Source organism: Triticum aestivum, chromosome 7B (genome assembly GCF_018294505.1).
Source record: "Triticum aestivum cultivar Chinese Spring chromosome 7B, IWGSC CS RefSeq v2.1, whole genome shotgun sequence".
NCBI lineage: Eukaryota > Viridiplantae > Streptophyta > Magnoliopsida > Poales > Poaceae > Triticum > Triticum aestivum.
The window spans coordinates 576,141,903-576,160,907 of record NC_057813.1 but is presented as its reverse complement, the minus strand read 5'-3'; the positions used below and the strand labels follow the sequence as shown (position 1 = coordinate 576,160,907).

The window sequence follows — 19,005 nt, the reverse complement described above, 5'->3', positions numbered from 1 at the left end:
GTCGCTAGCGCGAGCATGATAGAGAGTGGGTATGCTCAGCCCCAAAACAATCATGTAGCGTCTAAGGTGCTATGGCGGCTAACCCAGACGCTCCTGCCTTGATCCAGGAGCTCGCTTCATTGCGGATGTTGAGGCATAGCTGCGTAGCTGAGGGGGTGCTGCCGTCAAACACGCAGGAGTTGCGGTGCCTCCAGATAGACCAAGCGATGAGCAAGATGAGCGAGGAGAGGCCCTTCCTGTGCGCCGCCGGGGCGTTGCCCGTGGTAGCGTGCCACCAGTCGAGGAACCGAGTGCCGACAGTTGGCGCATGAACTGTGAAAGTGCACCAAGCAAGGCAGTTGTGCCAAACCTGCCTCGAGAAGGGGCAACCAGTCAGGAGGTGCTCCATGGATTCGATCTCCTGGTCGTAGAGCAGGCAGAGGGCATGGTGGGGGAGGCCGTGGCGAGCTAGGCGCGCGGCCGTCCAACACCGGTCCTGGAGCGCAAGCCACGCGAAGAACTTAATCCGGAGGGGTGCCTAGGTTCTCCAAGTCAGCTGCCAGTGCGGCGCACGGATGGAACCAGCAAAGAGTGCAATGTAGCGGGACTTAGCGGAATAGCAGCCGTTGCTTGTCCAGCGCCAACTCAAGCGATCCGGCTCGTCGGAGAGAGTGGTATGCTGGAGGTGGCGCCAGAGCTCAACGTACTGGACCATGGCCACCGGAGTGAGAGCTCCTCGAGGGTCACGGGTCCAGGCACGGTGGAGAAGGCCGTCCGCCACGGTGCAGGAACGGCGGCATCGGCGGGGAACAAGGGAGGCGAGGGCTGGAGCCAGCTCGGAGATGGAATGGCCGTCCACCCAATGGTCCTCCCAGAAGAGGCAGGATCGCCCGTCACCCACGGTCCACGTAGTGGAGGCGCGGAAGATGGCGCGAGCCTCCGGGTCGTCGGGCAGCTTGAGGTGACGCCAAGGGCGAGACAGATCCGTGCGCTGAAGCCAGCACCATCTCGTGCGCAGCGCGATGCCGAAACGCCGAAGATCCAGGATGCCGAGGCCGCCAAACTCGAGAGGTCGACACACCTTTTGCCAGTTAACCAGGCAGTGCCCACCGTTGGCCTCGCGGCGCCCGTGCCAGAGGAACTCTCTGATGATGCGGTTGACACGTTTGAGAACCGGTTGGCAGATCGCCATGGCCATGAGGAGGTGGATCGGCATAGCAGATAGCACGTGCCTCACCAGAGCTAGGCGCTCGCCCCTCGAGAGCATGGAGGCGCGCCATGTGGAGAGCTTCTTGACCAGGCGGTCCACCAAGGGTTGAAGAGTCGAGGCCGGCACCTTACACACCGAGAGAGGAAGGCCCAGGTAGAAGATGGGGAAGCTGGCAATGGGGTAGGACAGCACAGCAGCTATGCAAGACGTCTCCTCGTCGATGCAGTGGATGGGAGTGGCGGAGCACTTGGCGAAATTCATATGGAGGCCCGATGCTTGCCCAAAAGCATGCAGGATGGAATGCACCGCCGTCAGCTCGGCCCTGTCCGGATGGCAGAAGATGACGACGTCGTCGGCGTAGAGGGACACACTAGGGGCAACATGGCGTGGGGTCAGGCGCCGGAGGATGCCCATGCCCGTGGCGTGCTGCATGAGGGAGTTGAGGACGTCGATCACCAAGGTAAAGAGCATGGGGGACACCGGATCACCCTGACGGAGCCCTTTCGCATGGGGGATGAAGTGGCCATGCCTCCCATTGACAAGGACGCGCGAGGTGGCCGTGGATAGCACGATGGACACCCATTCGCACCACCGGCGACCAAAGCCAAGGTGCTGCAGTACCTCGAGGAGAAAAGGCCAGGAGACGACGTCGAAGGCGCGAGCAATGTCTAACTTGAGCAGCACGTGGTTGGCCTTGGAGTGATGAAGATGTCGGGCCGTCTGTTGGACAAGTAGGAAGTTGTCGTGGATGCAACGGCCGGAGATGAAAGCACTCTGACTTGAAGAGACGAGCTCGTTGAGGCGGGGAGCGAGCCGCAGGGAAAGCACCTTGGCGACGAGCTTGGCGGTGAGATGAATCGGGCTTATGGGTCGATAGTCACACAAGGCGGCCGCGTCAGCGCGATTGGGCAGCAGGGTAATGAATGCCTCGTTCAGACAGTGGAAACCTTGCCCGTTCATGTGGTAGAGCTTGTCAAAAGCTTCCATGAAGTCGCTCTTGACCACGTCCCAGCAGGAGCGTAGGAATTCGGCTGAGAAGCCATCTGGACTAGGGGATTTGCCTGTGGGTAGCTGCTTGACGGCGTGCCAGACCTCGTCCTCGATGAAGGGCAGCTCGAGCAAGGAGAGGTCGAAGGATCTGGGATCAATTGCATCCAGGTCCAAGGAGAACTCGCGTGGGTCGGTGGCGCCGATGATATTCGAGAAGTGGTGGAAGGCGGTCTCGACCATGGCATCCTCATCATAGGTGGTGCTGTCACCGTGGCGGAGCGAGAGGATGCGGGTGCGCTGCTTCCGGTGCGAGGCCTGGATGCGCAAAAAGGCCGAGGAGGCCTCGCCGTCGCGGAGCCAAGCTAGGCGAACACGCTGGCGGAGGATGGTGCGCTCCAAGGAGGCCAACCCAAGGTAGGCGCCCTTGAGCCGCCGTCGGAGCCAAGCTTCCTGGGCGGAGAGAGGCCGGAGGTCTTGTGCCGCGTCGAGGCGAGCGATGAGTTCCCGGGCGACCATGAGTTGCAGGGAGACGTCGCCGATGGACTTGGCACTCCAGCTCTGCAGCCGCCGAGCCGTGATCCGGAGGCGATCAAAGATCCGGCGGAATGGATCAGGGTCAGGCTGCACGGAGGACCAGGCGTCCGAAACGACTTGCTGGAAGCCTTGCATCTTCGACCAAAATTGCTCAAAGCGAAAGCGGCGCGGCCCTGGAGAACGCGGGGCGCAATCGACCACAAGCGGGCAATGATCCGAGGCAGCGGAGGACAGGCACCGAAGAAGGCAGCTCGGGTGAGCAGATTCCCAGGAGGAGGTGCAGAGGACACGATCTATGCGGACCAGGGTGGGGTTGTCGCGCTCGCTAGACCACATGTAGCACCTGCCGTGAAGGTACATGTCACGCAGCTCCATGTCGGCCATGAAGCGGCGAAAACGCCTGATGAGGCGCATGTTGAGCCGAGAGTTGTTCTTGTCTACCGCGGCCTCGATCATGTTGAAATCGCCGCCGATGATCCAAGGGCCAGCGCAGAGGGCACAAATGTCCTGAAGATCTTGCAGGAAGGTGACCTTGTCAGCGTCCGATTGCGGTCCGTACACACCCGTGAGCCACCAAGGGCAATCACCAGTCAGCAAAGAAACCGTGGCGGTGATGTGGTGCGTGCCGAAGATTGGGATGGAAACCACGATCTCAGAGCTTCGCCAAGCGAGAAGAATGCCACCACACGTGCCCACCGCGGGCAAGAAGAAGAAGGCATCGAAGGTCGGGCCTAGGGTCTCCGAGACAAGAGTGGGTGTGAGGAGCTTGAGTTTGGTTTCTTGCAAACAAATGACGGCGGGAGGGTCCGAGGAGATAACACTGCGGACGGCGGCGCGCTTGGCACCAGAGTTGAGGCCGCAGACGTTCCAGAATATAATCTTAGGGTTGCACTCCATATGACAAGACATGAGTCCCAGGGAGAGACTAGCTCTAGGGCGGACTAAGCAGCCGCAATGCCCGACGAAGATGGAGCTAGAATGGGCAGCACGCCATCCACGGGGACATCCCACCCGTAGAAATCGGCGAAGGCTTGCAGGACATCTGGGGCGAGGGGCCGCTCAAACGACTTGGCGTACTTATCCAGCGCGACAGGATCAACGGGTTTGTCGTCGTGGAGGAGGCCCAGACGTCGGAGTAGCACCCTCTTGGCCTTCATCTCAGAGTCTAGGCCACGGTCAGCTTGGACGATACGGTGGCTCCTGCGTGGGGTGAAATTGGGTGGAATTTCACGTCTACGACGGCGAGGCGGGGGCTGCAGCACCGGGTTCAGTCCATGTTGCACAGAGAGGACAAAAGCATCCAGGGCGTCGTGCATCGCCACCGAGCTAGCTGGGGCCGCAGCAGGGACGTGGCCAGGATCTTGCATGGCCTGGATGGGAATCAAGGCCAAGGATTCGTCCACCGGGCGCGGAATGGAGGGGCCCGCCTCGGGGACGCCAATGGAGCCAGTGGAGCCGCAGACCTGGGGCCCCGCCCCTGAGCAGGAATAGGAGTTGTGGTTGGCTGCAGTAGCACGGTCAGAGCAGGGGTGGCGGGGTCCGAGACGAGCGTGCTGGAGGGGACCACGGCTGTCGGAGAGCAGACTAGAGGCTGCAAGGCAGCACCCGACAAAGCAGCTCCCGCAGGGCCAGCAACGTGAGTTGACCAAGGGCAATCTGCCCGTTGTCCACCATGGCTTGGGGAAGCGGTCTCTCATTGGCCGCAAGCAGGCCAGAGGCCACCAGCGCAACGACTGTGCGGTTGGGACCTGGCATGGGAGGCCGGTCCGTGCATGCAGGCGGGCCCGCAAGCTGGGAAACCTCCAAAAACGTGGCAGGCGCAGACTCCAAAAGTGGAAGGTCGCCTGTTGCCGGCAGGGGAGAGAAGCTCACGCGATCGAGCACGGGCGGGCCAGCAGCCCCGGAAAGCGCGGAAGGGTGGGGCCCGAGCACGCCACCCCAGATGCGAGCCGCCGAAGGGGAGGTGCGGCGGCGCCGGCGACGCGCACCCGCCCCATTGCCACGCCGCACCTGAGGAGCACCGCCAGGCCCGCTAGGGGACGGGAAGTCATGGCGGCGCGGGTAAGGAGGCGGGACAGGCTGTGACAAAGATTGTACATATTATGGAGCGTGCCTTTTTTTTGCGAGTGTATGGAAAGGCAAAAACTGTATAATAAAGAGAAGAAAATGGGTTAGCAAGAAACGATGCGTATGGAAAGGCAAAAAACTTTTTCTTAAGTGCGGATTGAGGAGCGTGCCATAGACGAAACGGGGCGCGCGTGTTGATTATCGAAGTGCCGCTAATAATGCACCGGTTGCGGTGTTAATCCACCCAATCCCACGATCAATCCGACAAATCGCCCTCCATTACTATCCTCGTCTCCCCCCTCATCTCTTTCCCTTTCCTTCTTCCTCCACTCTCCTCTCTCTCTCTCTCTGCTTTCTACTTTCAGCGAGCCGACCACGCTTCCCTTTCCTCCATTGGGGAGTGCACGCATCTCCATCTTCTCTCTCTCTCTCTATCTCTGCATTCTGTGTGCGACACTTGTTTATCTCTCAGAGTGAATTTGTGTGTCAGATTAATTAAGGACAAGCCCTGGGCGAGGAAAAAGGCAGGGTTGCGGTTGCCGAGCTCTCCGGTCCGCCGCCTCGGTGCTCCCTTCGTCAGCATCCACCTATCCCTCCCTCTCTCTCTCTCTCTTCCCCAGACCCCTGTGTCCACTGCACTGCACAGCATCATCCTTAAATACTCTCGCCCCCCTCCCAACAAGTCCCGCAGCTAAGCTAGCGCACCAGCACCACACATTCCGCCTCCAACTGCGACGCCGGCCAGCAGGTCACATACGACTACGAGGGTGGGAAGCAGGTCGCCGGTAGAGGACCAAAAACACGCCAAGAGTGTGAGGGAGATCATGGCTGGCAGGCAGGAGAAGAGCTACTTCGACGTGCTGGGCATCTGCTGCCCGTCGGAGGTGCCGCTGGTGGAGAAGCTCCTCGAGCCGCTCCCCGGCGTGCACAAGGTCACCGTGATCGTGCCCTCCAGGACGGTGATCGTCGTGCACGACGCTGCCACCATTTCCCAGGCCCAGATAGGTGAGCCAACCAACGCATGCATCAAGTCGAACATGTTGCTTTCCTCCGGATATATTCACCTCGCTTTGGCTTTTCGTGCGCTTCTTGAACCGGATTCACAAGGTCACCATTAGATTTTACTTGAATATTCGTGATGATTTTTTTGGTTAATCAAATAAATAGCGTAGGACAATTAGCAAGTCCGCTCTATTTACTACACATACTATCCATCGATAAAAGTACACATAACTCAGCACCCAACCACGACTGACGACTCGTCAGTCGTCACCTTTCTGGTGGCGTGTCGTGTCGTGTCAGATAGAGTCCTAGAGGAGAGGGAAGGCCACATACAGAAAGTCAGAAACTGTCCCTAAAAAAAAGAGTCAGAAACTGAAGCTTTTTTCCGGCCGATTCTTATTTTCTGTCGTTTCAGTCAAGGCGCTGAACGGGGCGCGGCTGGAGGCGTCGGTGCGGGCGTACGGCGGCGGCGCGGACAAGATCAACAAATGGCCGAGCCCCTACGTGCTCCTCTGCGGGGTCCTTCTGGTCGCCTCGCTCTTCCAGCACTTCTGGCACCCGCTGAGGTGGCTCGCGCTCGTCGCCACGGCCGCCGGCCTGCCGCCCATCGTCCTCAGAAGCGTCGCCGCCGCGCGGAGGCTCACCCTGGACGTCAACATACTCATGCTTATCGCAGGTAAGTGTGTAGGAGTATTCTTTTCTGCCAGGTGGATGTGGCCGTGTCATGTCGCCGCAGATAGGGCATCAGATTCCTTTAGCACGATCGAAGTAACATTTCGTTCCGGTCATTATTTTTAGATATTTTGTTTGCGTACTAGAATCAATTCCGACAAAATGGGGCATTTATTAGTTAGACAAGGGATATTTTTGAGAAATGCATGATTGCAACTGGATAACATGTTTTGCTTTGTTTTTTCACGCACAAAGATCTATGTGCATCACTCGATGTAGAGGATCGAGGCCGAGAACATTCCCCGCTTTTCTTAATAAAAATAGGGATTTGCGGCCGGTACATTCCTTTCAAAGGGATAGGATCTCTGCTTTTCTTTCTTAGAAGAAAAAATATGTAAATTATGATTAGAAAAATATGCAAATTTTGATAATTGATTGTGTCATGACATCTTACAAGAGGTAACTCTCAAGGCATCTATTTGTAGCTATATATAGTGAGAGTTGTAACTAGAATTTCTTGCCATCAGTTCGTTTACTTACTACTCAGTTATTGGCACAGAGGCCGGGGCAAACCCCTTTTTTGGAAAAAAAAAATCTCATGCATGCATCCAGGATGACCCAATGATGTTGTCATTTCATCACATACCCATCGATCGTACTACTCTCAACCGTTCCCGTTAAGATGCTTTACCCGCAATTTTGGCAGGCAACCAAAATGAATGCAAAGAGCTGGCTTTCTTGCATGTTTTACTTACTTTGCTGCCTAGCTTCAAAAAAAAAAAATACTTACTTTGCTGCCACATTTTCAGTCGGTGGGGCAGTTGCACTCAAGGACTACTCCGAGGCCGGCTTCATCGTCTTCCTCTTCACCACGGCGGAGTGGCTCGAGACAAGGGCGAGCTGCAAGGTCTCACAATCTCTTTCCTTTCCCTCTCGCTCTCAAGTAACCACACATACACAAAGTCAAGTTTCGTCATTAGAAGGGAAGAAGAAGAAAAAGGAATAGTTGCAGGATCTTTAGGCTCAAAACAAGAAACAGTTGCATGATTGCCGATCGAGGTCCTCTCATTAGAACCCACTTAGCAGTGAAGGGGTCCATGCATTCCTTTACAACATTAGAGACTTGTGGGATATCTGGCCGTGCACTAGCTAGCCAGCCCCCCATACATCTTTACCAAGAGACCATGCCTGTCCCGAAATTGTCAGCCAAGAGACAACAAGTGCTTTATGCCTAGTGGAGTTAGATAATCCGGGAACCTAGTTATTTACTTATTTCTTGGAAATTAAAGAAGGTTGGCAGGTAAAATGCAACTTTATTATTAGTCCCCTGCTAAAAGCAATACATGCATCTCTTTGTACTACATGTTCTTAAAGGCACTAGCTAGGTGCGTGCTATCCTTTTCCATGTAAGAAGATAATTAGATGCTCCGTTGACGTGTACAGGCCACTGCCGGGATGTCGTCGCTGATGAGCATGGCACCACAAAACGCTGTGCTAGCAGAGACGGGGCAGGTGGTCGTGGCGCAGGACGTGAAGGTCGACACGGTGATAGCTGTGAAGGCGGGGGAGGTCGTTCCGATAGACGGTGTCGTCGTCGATGGGCGGAGCGAGGTCGACGAGCAGACCCTCACCGGAGAGTCCTTCCTGGTGGCCAAACAGACGGACTCGCAGGTCTGGGCCGGCACCCTCAACATAGACGGTACGTGCTAACAGACATTGTCTCAGTTTTGTCCGGTTAAAAAGAAAAAACAATCTGTCTGTGCTCTGTATACATTACTGGCAATGGTAATTTCAGGCTACATTTCTGTGAGGACAACGGCTATGGCCGACAACTCGGCGGTGGCCAAGATGGCGAGGCTGGTTGAAGAGGCCCAGAACAGCAGATCAGAGACGCAGAGGCTGATCGACACCTGCGCCAAGTACTACACTCCTGGTATATAAGCTGCTAGACAGATTCAGATACTTGTACAAAAACAGTTCATCATTTGGGTTTTCTTTTCTCACTGTTTTCCATGAGTGCACCTGCAGCGGTGATCGTCATGGCAGCGGCGGTGGCGGTGACGCCTGTGATCGTGAGAGCGCACAACCTGAGGCACTGGTTTCAGCTGGCCCTGGTCCTCCTGGTGAGCGCCTGCCCATGCGCTGTAGTTCTCTCGACGCCGGTCGCCACCTTCTGCGCGCTGCTCAAGGCCGCCAGGACCGGGCTGCTCATCAAAGGTGGGGATGTCCTCGAGTCCTTGGCCGGGATCAAAGTCGCGGCTTTTGACAAAACTGGCACGATTACAAGTGGAGAGTTCGCCGTCGCAGAGTTCCGGGCAGTCGTAGAACGTGTTGCAGATCAACAGCTGCTCTACTGGTGAGTGTCACTTCCCTGTACATGTCACACTCTGCATCAACTTCTTTTGGCACTTTTGCTTTCTTTAAGTTTCTTATGTGTTGCCTATTTATGTATATGTACTTAATTTCATGGATTCTGCAGGGTGTCGAGCGTGGAGAGCAGGTCGAGCCACCCAATGGCAGCTGCCCTTGTTGATTATGCTCGATCAAACTCGGTGGAACCAAAATCGGAGAATGTCTTGGAATTTCAGATTTACCCTGGTGAGGGGATTTACGGTGAAATCGACGGACAAGGTGTATACATCGGGAACAAAAGGATCTTGTCAAGGGCTTCATGTGAAACAGGTTGGTAAAGAAATGTGAAACAGTTCTGTTGCTAGTTGCCACTGAACCTCAGGAATATCAGTGAACATGCCCTTTCAACTTCAAGTCTTAATTCCTATGTTTATTTTCAATTTCATGGTCTGAAACACGATTTTGTGAGTTGCTAAATGATCTTGTTCGAATCTTTTCATGTTCTAGTTCCAGAGGTAAATGACATCAAAGGGGTCACCGTTGGATACGTGGCCTGCAACAAGGAGTTGGTCGGGCTATTCGGCCTCTCGGACGTCTGCCGAACTGGATCAGCCGAAGCCATCAGGGAGCTGAGATCAATGGGCATCAAGTCAGTGATGCTCACAGGTGATAGCACTGCCGCTGCCACCTACGCACAGAACCAGGTAAAAATATAATAAAATCACTTGCAGTTGTGCACTGTCTTCACTCTCTAGGACGCGACCCAAAAAGCATCTAATTAACTTGTGCGTTTTCTGGCAGCTGGGAAATGTTCTAGCCGAGGTTCACTCTGAACTGCTGCCGGTGGACAAGGTGCGGATCGTCGACGAGCTCAAGGTGAGGGACGGCCCAACGCTGATGATCGGCGACGGCATGAACGACGCCCCGGCGCTGGCCAGGGCCGACGTCGGCGTCTCGATGGGCGTGTCCGGCTCGGCCGTGGCCATGGAGACGAGCCACGTCACGCTCATGTCCAACGACATCCGCAGGATCCCCAAGGCCATCCGGCTGGCGAGGAGGACGCGCCGGACCATCCTCACCAACATCGTCTTCTCGGTCGCCACGAAGCTCGCCATCGTCGGGCTCGCGCTCGCCGGGCACCCGCTCGTCTGGGCGGCGGTGCTCGCTGACGTCGGCACGTGCTTGCTGGTGATCATGTACAGCATGATGTTGCTGAGAGGGGGAGACGGTGGGAGGGGGAAGAAATGCTGCGCTTCTTCTCACCAAGGGTCTCACTCTCACCCCGAGAAGCACGGCGGTCCGTGCAAATCAGCAGGCGGCTGCGCAGGTTCGTCTGCTGGTGGCCATGCTTGCGGCGATGAACATCATCATTCATCACCACGGGCATGGCGACCACCAAGAGCCGGGCAGCCCGCACCACCCACACAAGCATGGATGTGAAGATCATGGCCATGGCCATGGCCACAGCCACAGCCACTGTCAAGATCATGGTCAGGGCCACCACCACACCAAAGAGGCGAGCAGCCAATTGGTGACAAGCAAGAACCATTTCCATGGCCATGGCCACTGCAAAGAGAAGCACGATGAGCAGAGCATCAACTCAGCCGAGGCAATCCGAGAGCACTCCATACTGATCGATGCGTCAGCTGCTGACCAACAACAAATCAAGTGCAGTCACCAGAGCGAAGAACACGAGGCAGAAAACTGCGGGCATCACGCCAAGGCGAAAGCCTGCACCCCAGCTCCGGCCGACTGCTGCGACACGGTACGCGACGAGGGATGCGCAACCAAAGCGAGGGACGTGTGCTCGAGCCGGCGGGCTGGTTGCACTGCCGGAGAAACCAGGCGATGTTGCCGGAGCAGCAGGGCGAGCAGGTGCGGCGGCGGCCACGCAAGCATGCTGAAGCTGCCTGAGATCGTGGTGGAGTAGGAATGTAGGATGGAACTACTATATATCAGCAAGCAGCAGCAGCAGTTCAAGAAGAAGCCTTTGCTGCTGCTGAAAATCGGTGGGAGGGGATGCTGCTTTCTTGTGTCCTCTCCCTGTTGATTGATCCGGCATCGAATTTTAACATAAAAGGATGCTAGCCGACTTGCCTCCACGGAGCTCCCTCGATTTGATGCACTTCTGACCGTTCGATCATAGTCAATCTGGTCTTCTGGCTCTTCTCAGACGTCAGATCTTTACCTACAGTCAATCTGATTTTCACCCGTCGGTAGTTCTCCGTAGCCTATGACTGGTGGGCTCGTTGCTCACGTCTATTGGCCGGGTGAGACATTTCGACGTGCGAGCCAATCCTCCCCTCACGCGCGGCACACGGTGTATGGCACCGCACAAACCCTACCCCCGATCCATTGGTGTTTCACCCTTTCTTCCCCTTTCCTCCCCTTCCCTTCAGCCGCCACACCTCCTCTCACGTGCTTGCCGCCGCCACGGCCTCGCTGCGCCCGCCACTAGATCTGCGCCCTCGAGGGTGACGGCGAGCTGAAGACGATGAGCAGCGGCGCGTGGGGTTCGTGCAGGTCCTCGGCTCGCCCGTACCTCACCAGTCCGCCGGGCAAGCAAGCCCGTGGGAGACGAGCGCACGGAGGTCAGCGGCAAGTGCTCCAGAGAGGAGAGAAGGCGGCACTCTAGGTGGCGGCGCTGGGCCAGCAAAATCAGGTGGTGGCTGAGGTACACGAGAGCGAGGTGGTGCTGGAACGCATGGGGGCCGGCAGCAAGTCGCCGAAAGTGCACAACCACTCCGACGAGGTGGTGGTGGCCTGCTTGCCCATGGTGAGCCATTGTTCTTTGCTCCTCTCTTCTCATGACAAGGTTTGACGGACACCGAAGCCGTCTGCTCCATCCGCCAGCATGCTCATAAAGGTAGTTATAGTGAGATTGATGTTCATATTAGCTTCAATGTTGTGACATTTTTATTCGATCTGAGTTGTAATCCACTATTTTTTAGATTTTACATTTTAGTAGCAATGGGTTTCCTGCTCTACTAGCTGTGACATTTTCCATGCCTTTTCTTTTAATATAGTATAACGTCCATGCTTATGGGTTCAATTTGACAAGCTTTTGTCACCTTCCATCCTGTTTTAAGCTCTGTTGATGAATGCTTTCTACCATGTTAGTGGGAGGGGAAGGAGGCCAACGACTAGGAGAAGGAGCATGGATCATAATCGATGTTATGGGTAAAACTGCTAACAAATTGCTGCATCATCATGGGTAAGGTGTCAATACTACTAGGTAGGCATAGTGAGTATTCCACTTATTATGTTCACCTTGACACGCTTCATGGATTGTATGAATTACTTTAAATATGTAAACCTACTTTGCTGTATGTTAGTTTTAGGATGGCAACTTGCCTTTTTTTTCATGCCTTGTTAACAGTTTTGGTTCTCACAGGGTTTGAGATGTGTAGATCCAGTTCGAAGGATCAGTTGCAGGTGAGTATGTAGTATCCTTATCTATTTCATATGCTTGACTCCACTTTCATTTTCCTATGATGTATACATCGGGCTCAGGGCTTTGGCCTGTTCCATCCAAGGTGTATCATGCTTTATCTGAAACTCAAGTCATTTGATGTTGTTGGGGCTTCTTTGATCGACATGAGAAAGAAGGCATATGTGATTTTTTTTAGGCCATCTGTCCAGGTAGTGACATTCTAATATGCAAGGAATGTGTTTATTTGATTTTTTTATTCTGACATACACTAAAGTAATCATGACCATCAGTAAAAGGAACACAGTCAAAACATGATTATATTTTGTCTTGGTATACCTCATTTAGTTGTCATTTGTATATTTCAAGGAAATTATTCAATTTTTAGTTATCTTTCCATTGCTATTTTCCCTTCTATGCTTATCGGATGGGTAGACAATCTTATAAGGGGATGCAATGGATTTTTGTATTTTGGATTCTCTGGACTGAATGGGTTATATTTTTAACCCATAAAAATTACTTTGACTCCAATATGATCAACTGTGACTCGGAATATTTTTCCCAATAGTATCGGACAACATTGTAGGCACCCACCCTCCAAAGCATACATTTGCATTATCTTATTTGATTATTGAACTAACTATCAACGATCATGTATATAGACTTCCCGGAGAAATAAACCAAGATGGGTATTATCTCGTACACCACAAGGAACCTGCCCTCCTGCTCAGGTTCTGTAGCCATGGCCCTCGAGTTAGCGGAGAATGGTTATGATGAAGACTCTGATTACGGTTCTTAGGTTTCTCTTCTTCTCCTTCTTCAAATTACATTATCCTCTTTATGATTTAGCTATTCAAGTTATCTCAAGATACTGCAGCCTAGAGAGTGCGTGCTTTAGATTTAGCAGCCATACATACTGAAAGGGACACCTTTGGACTCCCTTGCCTTGATTTTCAAAAGTATAATTACTCCATGTAAAGACTGCATCCATTTTGGTATATATGTGATACTGCAGGTGTAAATTCAGAAAATGGACCTTATGGTCTACCTTCAGTGTTTGCATACTGCATAAAACTGGAGTATCCTTGTGCTCATGTGAGCTTGCTATTATACCTTGCATTTGCATTAAAATGGAGAATTTTGTAACTAAGATCCTGGTCTTTGTTCTTTCTTACATGGGATCTCTATCTTAGCTTGCAACCAATGTCAATTATACTTACTGAAAGATGTTAGGTTTACAAATCTATTTAATGACCAATGGCAAAGCTTTGCCGGCATTATGTTAATCTGAAAGGTGTATCTACATTTTTAAAGTTGTGATTTTGGCCAATTACCACTCCTATTGATCTTTGGTTTCTGTCTTTGCTACAGATCCTATGTGCCTGCTTTATTATTCTGCTGCTGTGAAACAGGCCTTGTCGCCACCTCACTTGTCATCGTAGTCGTCCCTACCTCACTCCCCTCTGCCCTTGAGGCAAGGGTATGTACCTTACTTAATTCTTCACTGGAAATTCTTTGAATTGATATACAAGTATTTCAAACACTTCATCTATTGGGGAGCTGCTATATTTTCCTCCTGTTGTCCGGCCATCGCTTGATCTTTGCGTTCCACTCGTTCCACTCCTCCTATTGGTCATAGTTTGCCTCTGCCTTGCTGTGTGCCAAAGACAGATCCAGAAGATATGGTAACTACTGTTGATGGATTGATTTTATGTATAACTCATCTATTCATAATTTTATGTTAACTTAGTTGTTGTGTTTTTCTTTTCAAATGCTTTTGTTTTATGGGAGGCTGAGGGTTTTGGAATTATTTGTATGGGTGAGTTCTTTTTCTGTAAGTGTATTTTATTTTATATGTTGCTGACTGTTTTTGTAATTTATTCTTGTTCTTTTATGAAACCGAGAAGAAAGAAAAGAACAACGAGAAATTGTTTAGCTAAATAGGCAAAGCCGCTGATGTTTACTTGCTGTTTGTTGTAGACCCTTGATGGGTCATGCTTTTGGCTACCTTTTGCGTTCCTTGACATCATCGAAGTTGAAATAAGAAGAAGATGATGATGAAATCTTGCCGAGGTGCTCCTCTCTATTTTCCTGTTACTTTCTCCATTATTCACATGTAAATTTACTAATATTGGTTTTCTAAAGTCTAAGCATGATGTGTACAGATCTGAGGATGAAGAGAAGATATGGGTTAACTTTCAGAGTGATTGAGTTGGTCAAAAAATATGAAGCACATCAAAGGGGTACTATGCAATACCTAGAGCTCGAGTAGATATACATTATTCAATTCATATTTGATTCCAGTGGTTTTACTTCCATACAACAGGCTTGTTGCTTGGCTGCTATGGAGAAGGGTATTCTTTGAAGGAGTTGTAGACCTTTTGGATATGCTTCAATTTGGACACTTTTTCAGTATGTATATGATATGGGCAGGTAAGAACGCAACTTGGTTTTGGCTCAAGTTTTACTAGCCTTTATGTCATACTCACATTTATGTTGCAGGTTACTTGTCTTTCAACCCGTTTGTTAAATTTATAGTGCATTTTTTATGGGGCAGGTTAAAGAGCCCCTGTTATTTTTCTTGGCTTTTATTTAGAAGGTGCCATATGATGGTACTAACTCTATTCTGCTATCACTTTCTACATCACTCACATTTAAATTTGCTAATATATGTTTTTTTAAACATGATATCTACGTAAAGGACAGACCCAGTGCATAGAAGCTCCCACACAAGGTGGGGTCTGGGGAGGGATTATAGGAACCTAGTCTTACCCCTGCAAAGTGCAATGCAGAGAGGCTGGTTCGAACCCAGGACCTCTTGGCACAAGTGGGGAGGACTTCACCACTGCGCCAGGCCTGCCCTCAAACATGATATCTACGTATCTGAGAATTTTTATTTGTGGGTAAGGATTCTGTATATTGATATGATGTATAAGAAAGAAAGAACTTATTGACTTATTTGGAGATTAGCTATGTAGTATAGGACTGTGATTTCCTGCAAAAAATAGTATAGGACTGTGATATTTTAAGAATTCACAAGAAGTATTTGGTATGTCCACATTTATATGATACATAGTCATGCATATCTCATCTCTTTTCCTGATCAAATGAAGCACAGGTCGTGGTAACTTTATCAGTTCCTTACATCTATTTGTGTAATGTCGATTCAGGAAATGAAAAACTTAATGTGGCTGGAGTTCTACGCGGATTAAATCTAATTATCCTTATATTTCAACTCCAATGACTCGGCCTCACATGGTAAGGCATGTTTTGTACAGGCAGTGAAAATAGGGTGCTCATTTTTATCTTACTGATTTGGATTTTGACAGTAGAATGCGGTTTTGGGCATGTGTTTCGGTTCATTGGGTTTCGACGGAATCAAAGGTCAGGAAAAATATATAGGTGTTAGTTCATTATCTTTTCAGGTTTCTTAATTATTCATACATTTGCATCTATGTTACAGGTGCTAGCTTTCATGGCTAGGATTTTTTTAGCATATTCAAATCTGTATTAGAATAAGGTTTCCCCCTTGGATGTTCCTTATGTATCCATATATTAGATTTTTGTGTGGTTCATTTGTTGCAAATATATAAATAATAATCTGATTGACTATATGCAGATTTGGTTTGAAATCTTAAAGCAGTCTCTGACAAGTTGTAGGTGAAGAAGATCATGTCCTAGCAGTTATATGCACGTGGAGTACATTTATTGTATGCATTTTGTTTAGAAGTATTCAGTTTCATAGCATAATCAAGTGTTTTTCAATACTCTCTCTCTCACACACACACAATGTCTTTAATTTCTGTTTTTTTAATGTATTGGCCTCTGAATGATCTGCATGGTATATATCTATATCGCTGAATGACCTCGACTTGTACCTTTGTGGTTTGCAAACACTAAAACATGTGTTGCTACAGAGTTATCTTAGTTTTGACGTTGATCGGTGCAGGTGGGTTCTCATGGTAGGATTTGATCCACTCGGATATCAATGGTACTGATACTTAAGTTGGCTTTCTTTAAAAAAATAAAGTATGTTATGTGTTAGTTTGGGCGCAAGCCTGTATCATGAATACATACTGCTCACAGTGCATTTGCATGAGAAGCCCTTCACAAGAAAAAACTATACATTCACATTTTTTTTGCGGAAACTATATATTTACTTATTATTCAGAGCTCACTGTATGAAATCCGAGTGGTGCTCAAGATGTTAATTAACTAGCTTTGTGAATGGGGTGGTGAAAAATACTGCTCACTTTATTTGTTTGGTCGCAAGCCTATATCATGTACACATACTGCTCAATTTATTTGAACCTTCAGAAAATAAATCAATTTGCTCAAGCCTTTCTGCTGTTGATTCCAGTTCATTGGAGTAACTTTAATATTTCTTCTCATTGCATCAATTAACATGAATGCAAAATAGATTTGTTGTCTTATGCTATCCCGTATCAGGGATGATGCCACTAAGTTGTTATAATTATGCTTGTAGTCCTTGTCGGAGTTTGGGTACTGCACTTTATAATGCAAAGGAATGGTATAAACTATAGCTGGTTCTTTCATGTAGTATGCCTTTTTCTATAATGTAAGTTATGGATGCGGTACTTCTTCGAAACCTTCATAATGCTTTTTGTCATGCAACAACTTGCTAACAAGTCCTGGTCTGTTGCAGTTGATTGCACATGTGGAGTGCTTCTGGATGCATTTATTGTCTCATGTCACAAGGATTTACAACTTTTACGAGAATGCGGGTGTAGAGTATTGATAATTCCAGATGGTTCACTTCCTACAATAGAGCACCCTACAGTACTATCAATTATTCAGTCAGAGAACCACACTATGCTGAATATATTGGTGGATCAGGTACATCGATAAGCACCCAATGTTCAGTCAGATGAAGAGAGTGAAAATATATCGGTGGATCAGGTACATTGATAAGCACCCAATGTTCAGTCAGATGAAGAGAGTGAAAACAGCGTTTACTCTGAATTTTCAGACAGAGTGGCGATGCAGCTGGAAGTTTGAGGCACTAGATTCCCCCTGATGGAGGAACAATCAAGTTAAATTTAGATGCTTCATTCTTTGCTGAGACTTGGAGGAGCTATATCGGGGCCATCGCCGGGGATCTTTTTTTGGTGTTTCTTCTATTTATCCAAGAGCATTGACAAATGTAGTTCTGTGGAAGAGGCTGAGGCTCAGGCGATGCTAGATGGATTGACAGCTCTGACATCTATGTACAACAATGTCTGTTTCCCAACTTCATGCGACATTAAGACCAGCTCTTCTTCTGTTCTTGTCCAAGTCCGGGCAGCAGAACCAGTATACCATCGCCCATGCCCTTGGTGTGTGTGTGCCAGAACTAAAGAGAACATACTCAAGATTGCAGATATCCCAGCGGAGTTACATGGGGCAGTTAAATCTGATTGTAAACAAGGTTCCCGAGTAGTTTCTACTCTGTATCTAAAACATGCATCCGATGGAATTTTTTTTTTAATATTGTGATGTATTTCAGGAAGCGGATTAGGAGCACTCGGGTGCTCTACCCCCCTGTGTAGCACCCGAGAGCTCCTATGCATTTTCGTGCATTTCACTCCTTTTGTCATGGAAGTAGATAAGGCCTCACCGGTTCGGGTGTGACCGTAAATTATGTCAGTTATTTTGAAGTTATTCTAATCTCGTACACACACAAATTTGCAATTATTCATCTACTACTGGAATTTGGATTTATTTTATCGATGCAAATTGGATTGTGCTGTTGTGTCGCGTTCGTGTGATTTGATTTCTTAGCTGTGTTCTTAATATATTGATAGAAACACCAATTTCTAAAGCAAAATAAGGCATCCTTAACTTGTTTTATATGTCGTGTTAAGTATAAGCATGTTATTAAGCAAAATGATATGTATATATTTTTTATACAAAGGGATCTAAATTCTTACTATGCTTGCTTCCTCAAACAAAATACTACCAAAAAATGCACATATTTTTCAACACAATGTGGTTTTTGATGAGACTTTACGCTAGCAAATTGAAATGTGTTTATAGATGTTATTATAGACAACGGGCCTATTTTTATTATTATTATAGGGTGTTAAAATTGTTATCGTATGTACACCACTCCATCGGAGCTCATGGACGCTCCTTCATAAGAGGAACTATCATCGGATCCATCTGAGTTGCTGTCTGAGTTTTCGTCAGAGCCATTGTCGGCGCTTCCATCAGAATTGATATCCACATGCTCAGTTTGAGATCCCCTCATGCTCAACTGTCGCACTGACCTACGACACCATCGATTCTCAATCAAAACAATGGCAGCTTATAAATAACCATCAATTTACTTCCATATGAGTGCATCCCTAAACAGAAAGGATCGCAACACAAGATTTATAATGCCTAAAAAACGAGCCAAAAGGAGTGGGAATCGCCACAAAAAAGAGGGGACATGCAAGATCGAGATAGATGGACGTAAATCCATGCATGCAGACAAATCCGAAATCAAAAGAGGCGAGAAATCACACCGGTCGCGGCTGACGAAACGCCTCTGTCACCCAGCTAAGGAACCGAGAAAGAAAGGAAGGGGATACACAGTCTTCGCTGGCTCCGCCCCCTGCCGCTTCATATTCAGCTCCTCACGGGCCACAGATATCGCTCTACGTGGGCTGGGCTAAATAATATATGGGCTATTCTAATACCTCCTTATCCCTATATCTCCCTATATGCACAACAAAGACATGTTTTTTTCTTAGGTTTCTTATCTTTTCCCCTCTTTTTTTGCAGG

The 19,005-nt window shown here is 49.4% G+C and overlaps 1 pseudogene across 1 annotated transcript; it reads left to right on the top strand.

Annotated features, from left to right (window-relative positions):
* The first annotated feature begins 5,128 nt into the window (after positions 1 to 5,128).
* On the top strand, positions 5,129 to 17,897 carry LOC123156510 (cadmium/zinc-transporting ATPase HMA2-like; annotated as a pseudogene). The gene is made up of 16 exons (XR_006478180.1): positions 5,129 to 5,785; positions 6,198 to 6,458; positions 7,264 to 7,361; positions 7,898 to 8,153; positions 8,250 to 8,387; positions 8,483 to 8,810; positions 8,934 to 9,136; positions 9,314 to 9,510; positions 9,608 to 11,672; positions 11,927 to 13,035; positions 13,608 to 14,309; positions 14,402 to 14,479; positions 14,563 to 14,669; positions 14,943 to 15,139; positions 15,407 to 15,494; positions 15,566 to 17,897. The product of XR_006478180.1 is annotated as a cadmium/zinc-transporting ATPase HMA2-like (transcript).
* The last annotated feature ends 1,108 nt before the right edge of the window (positions 17,898 to 19,005 follow it).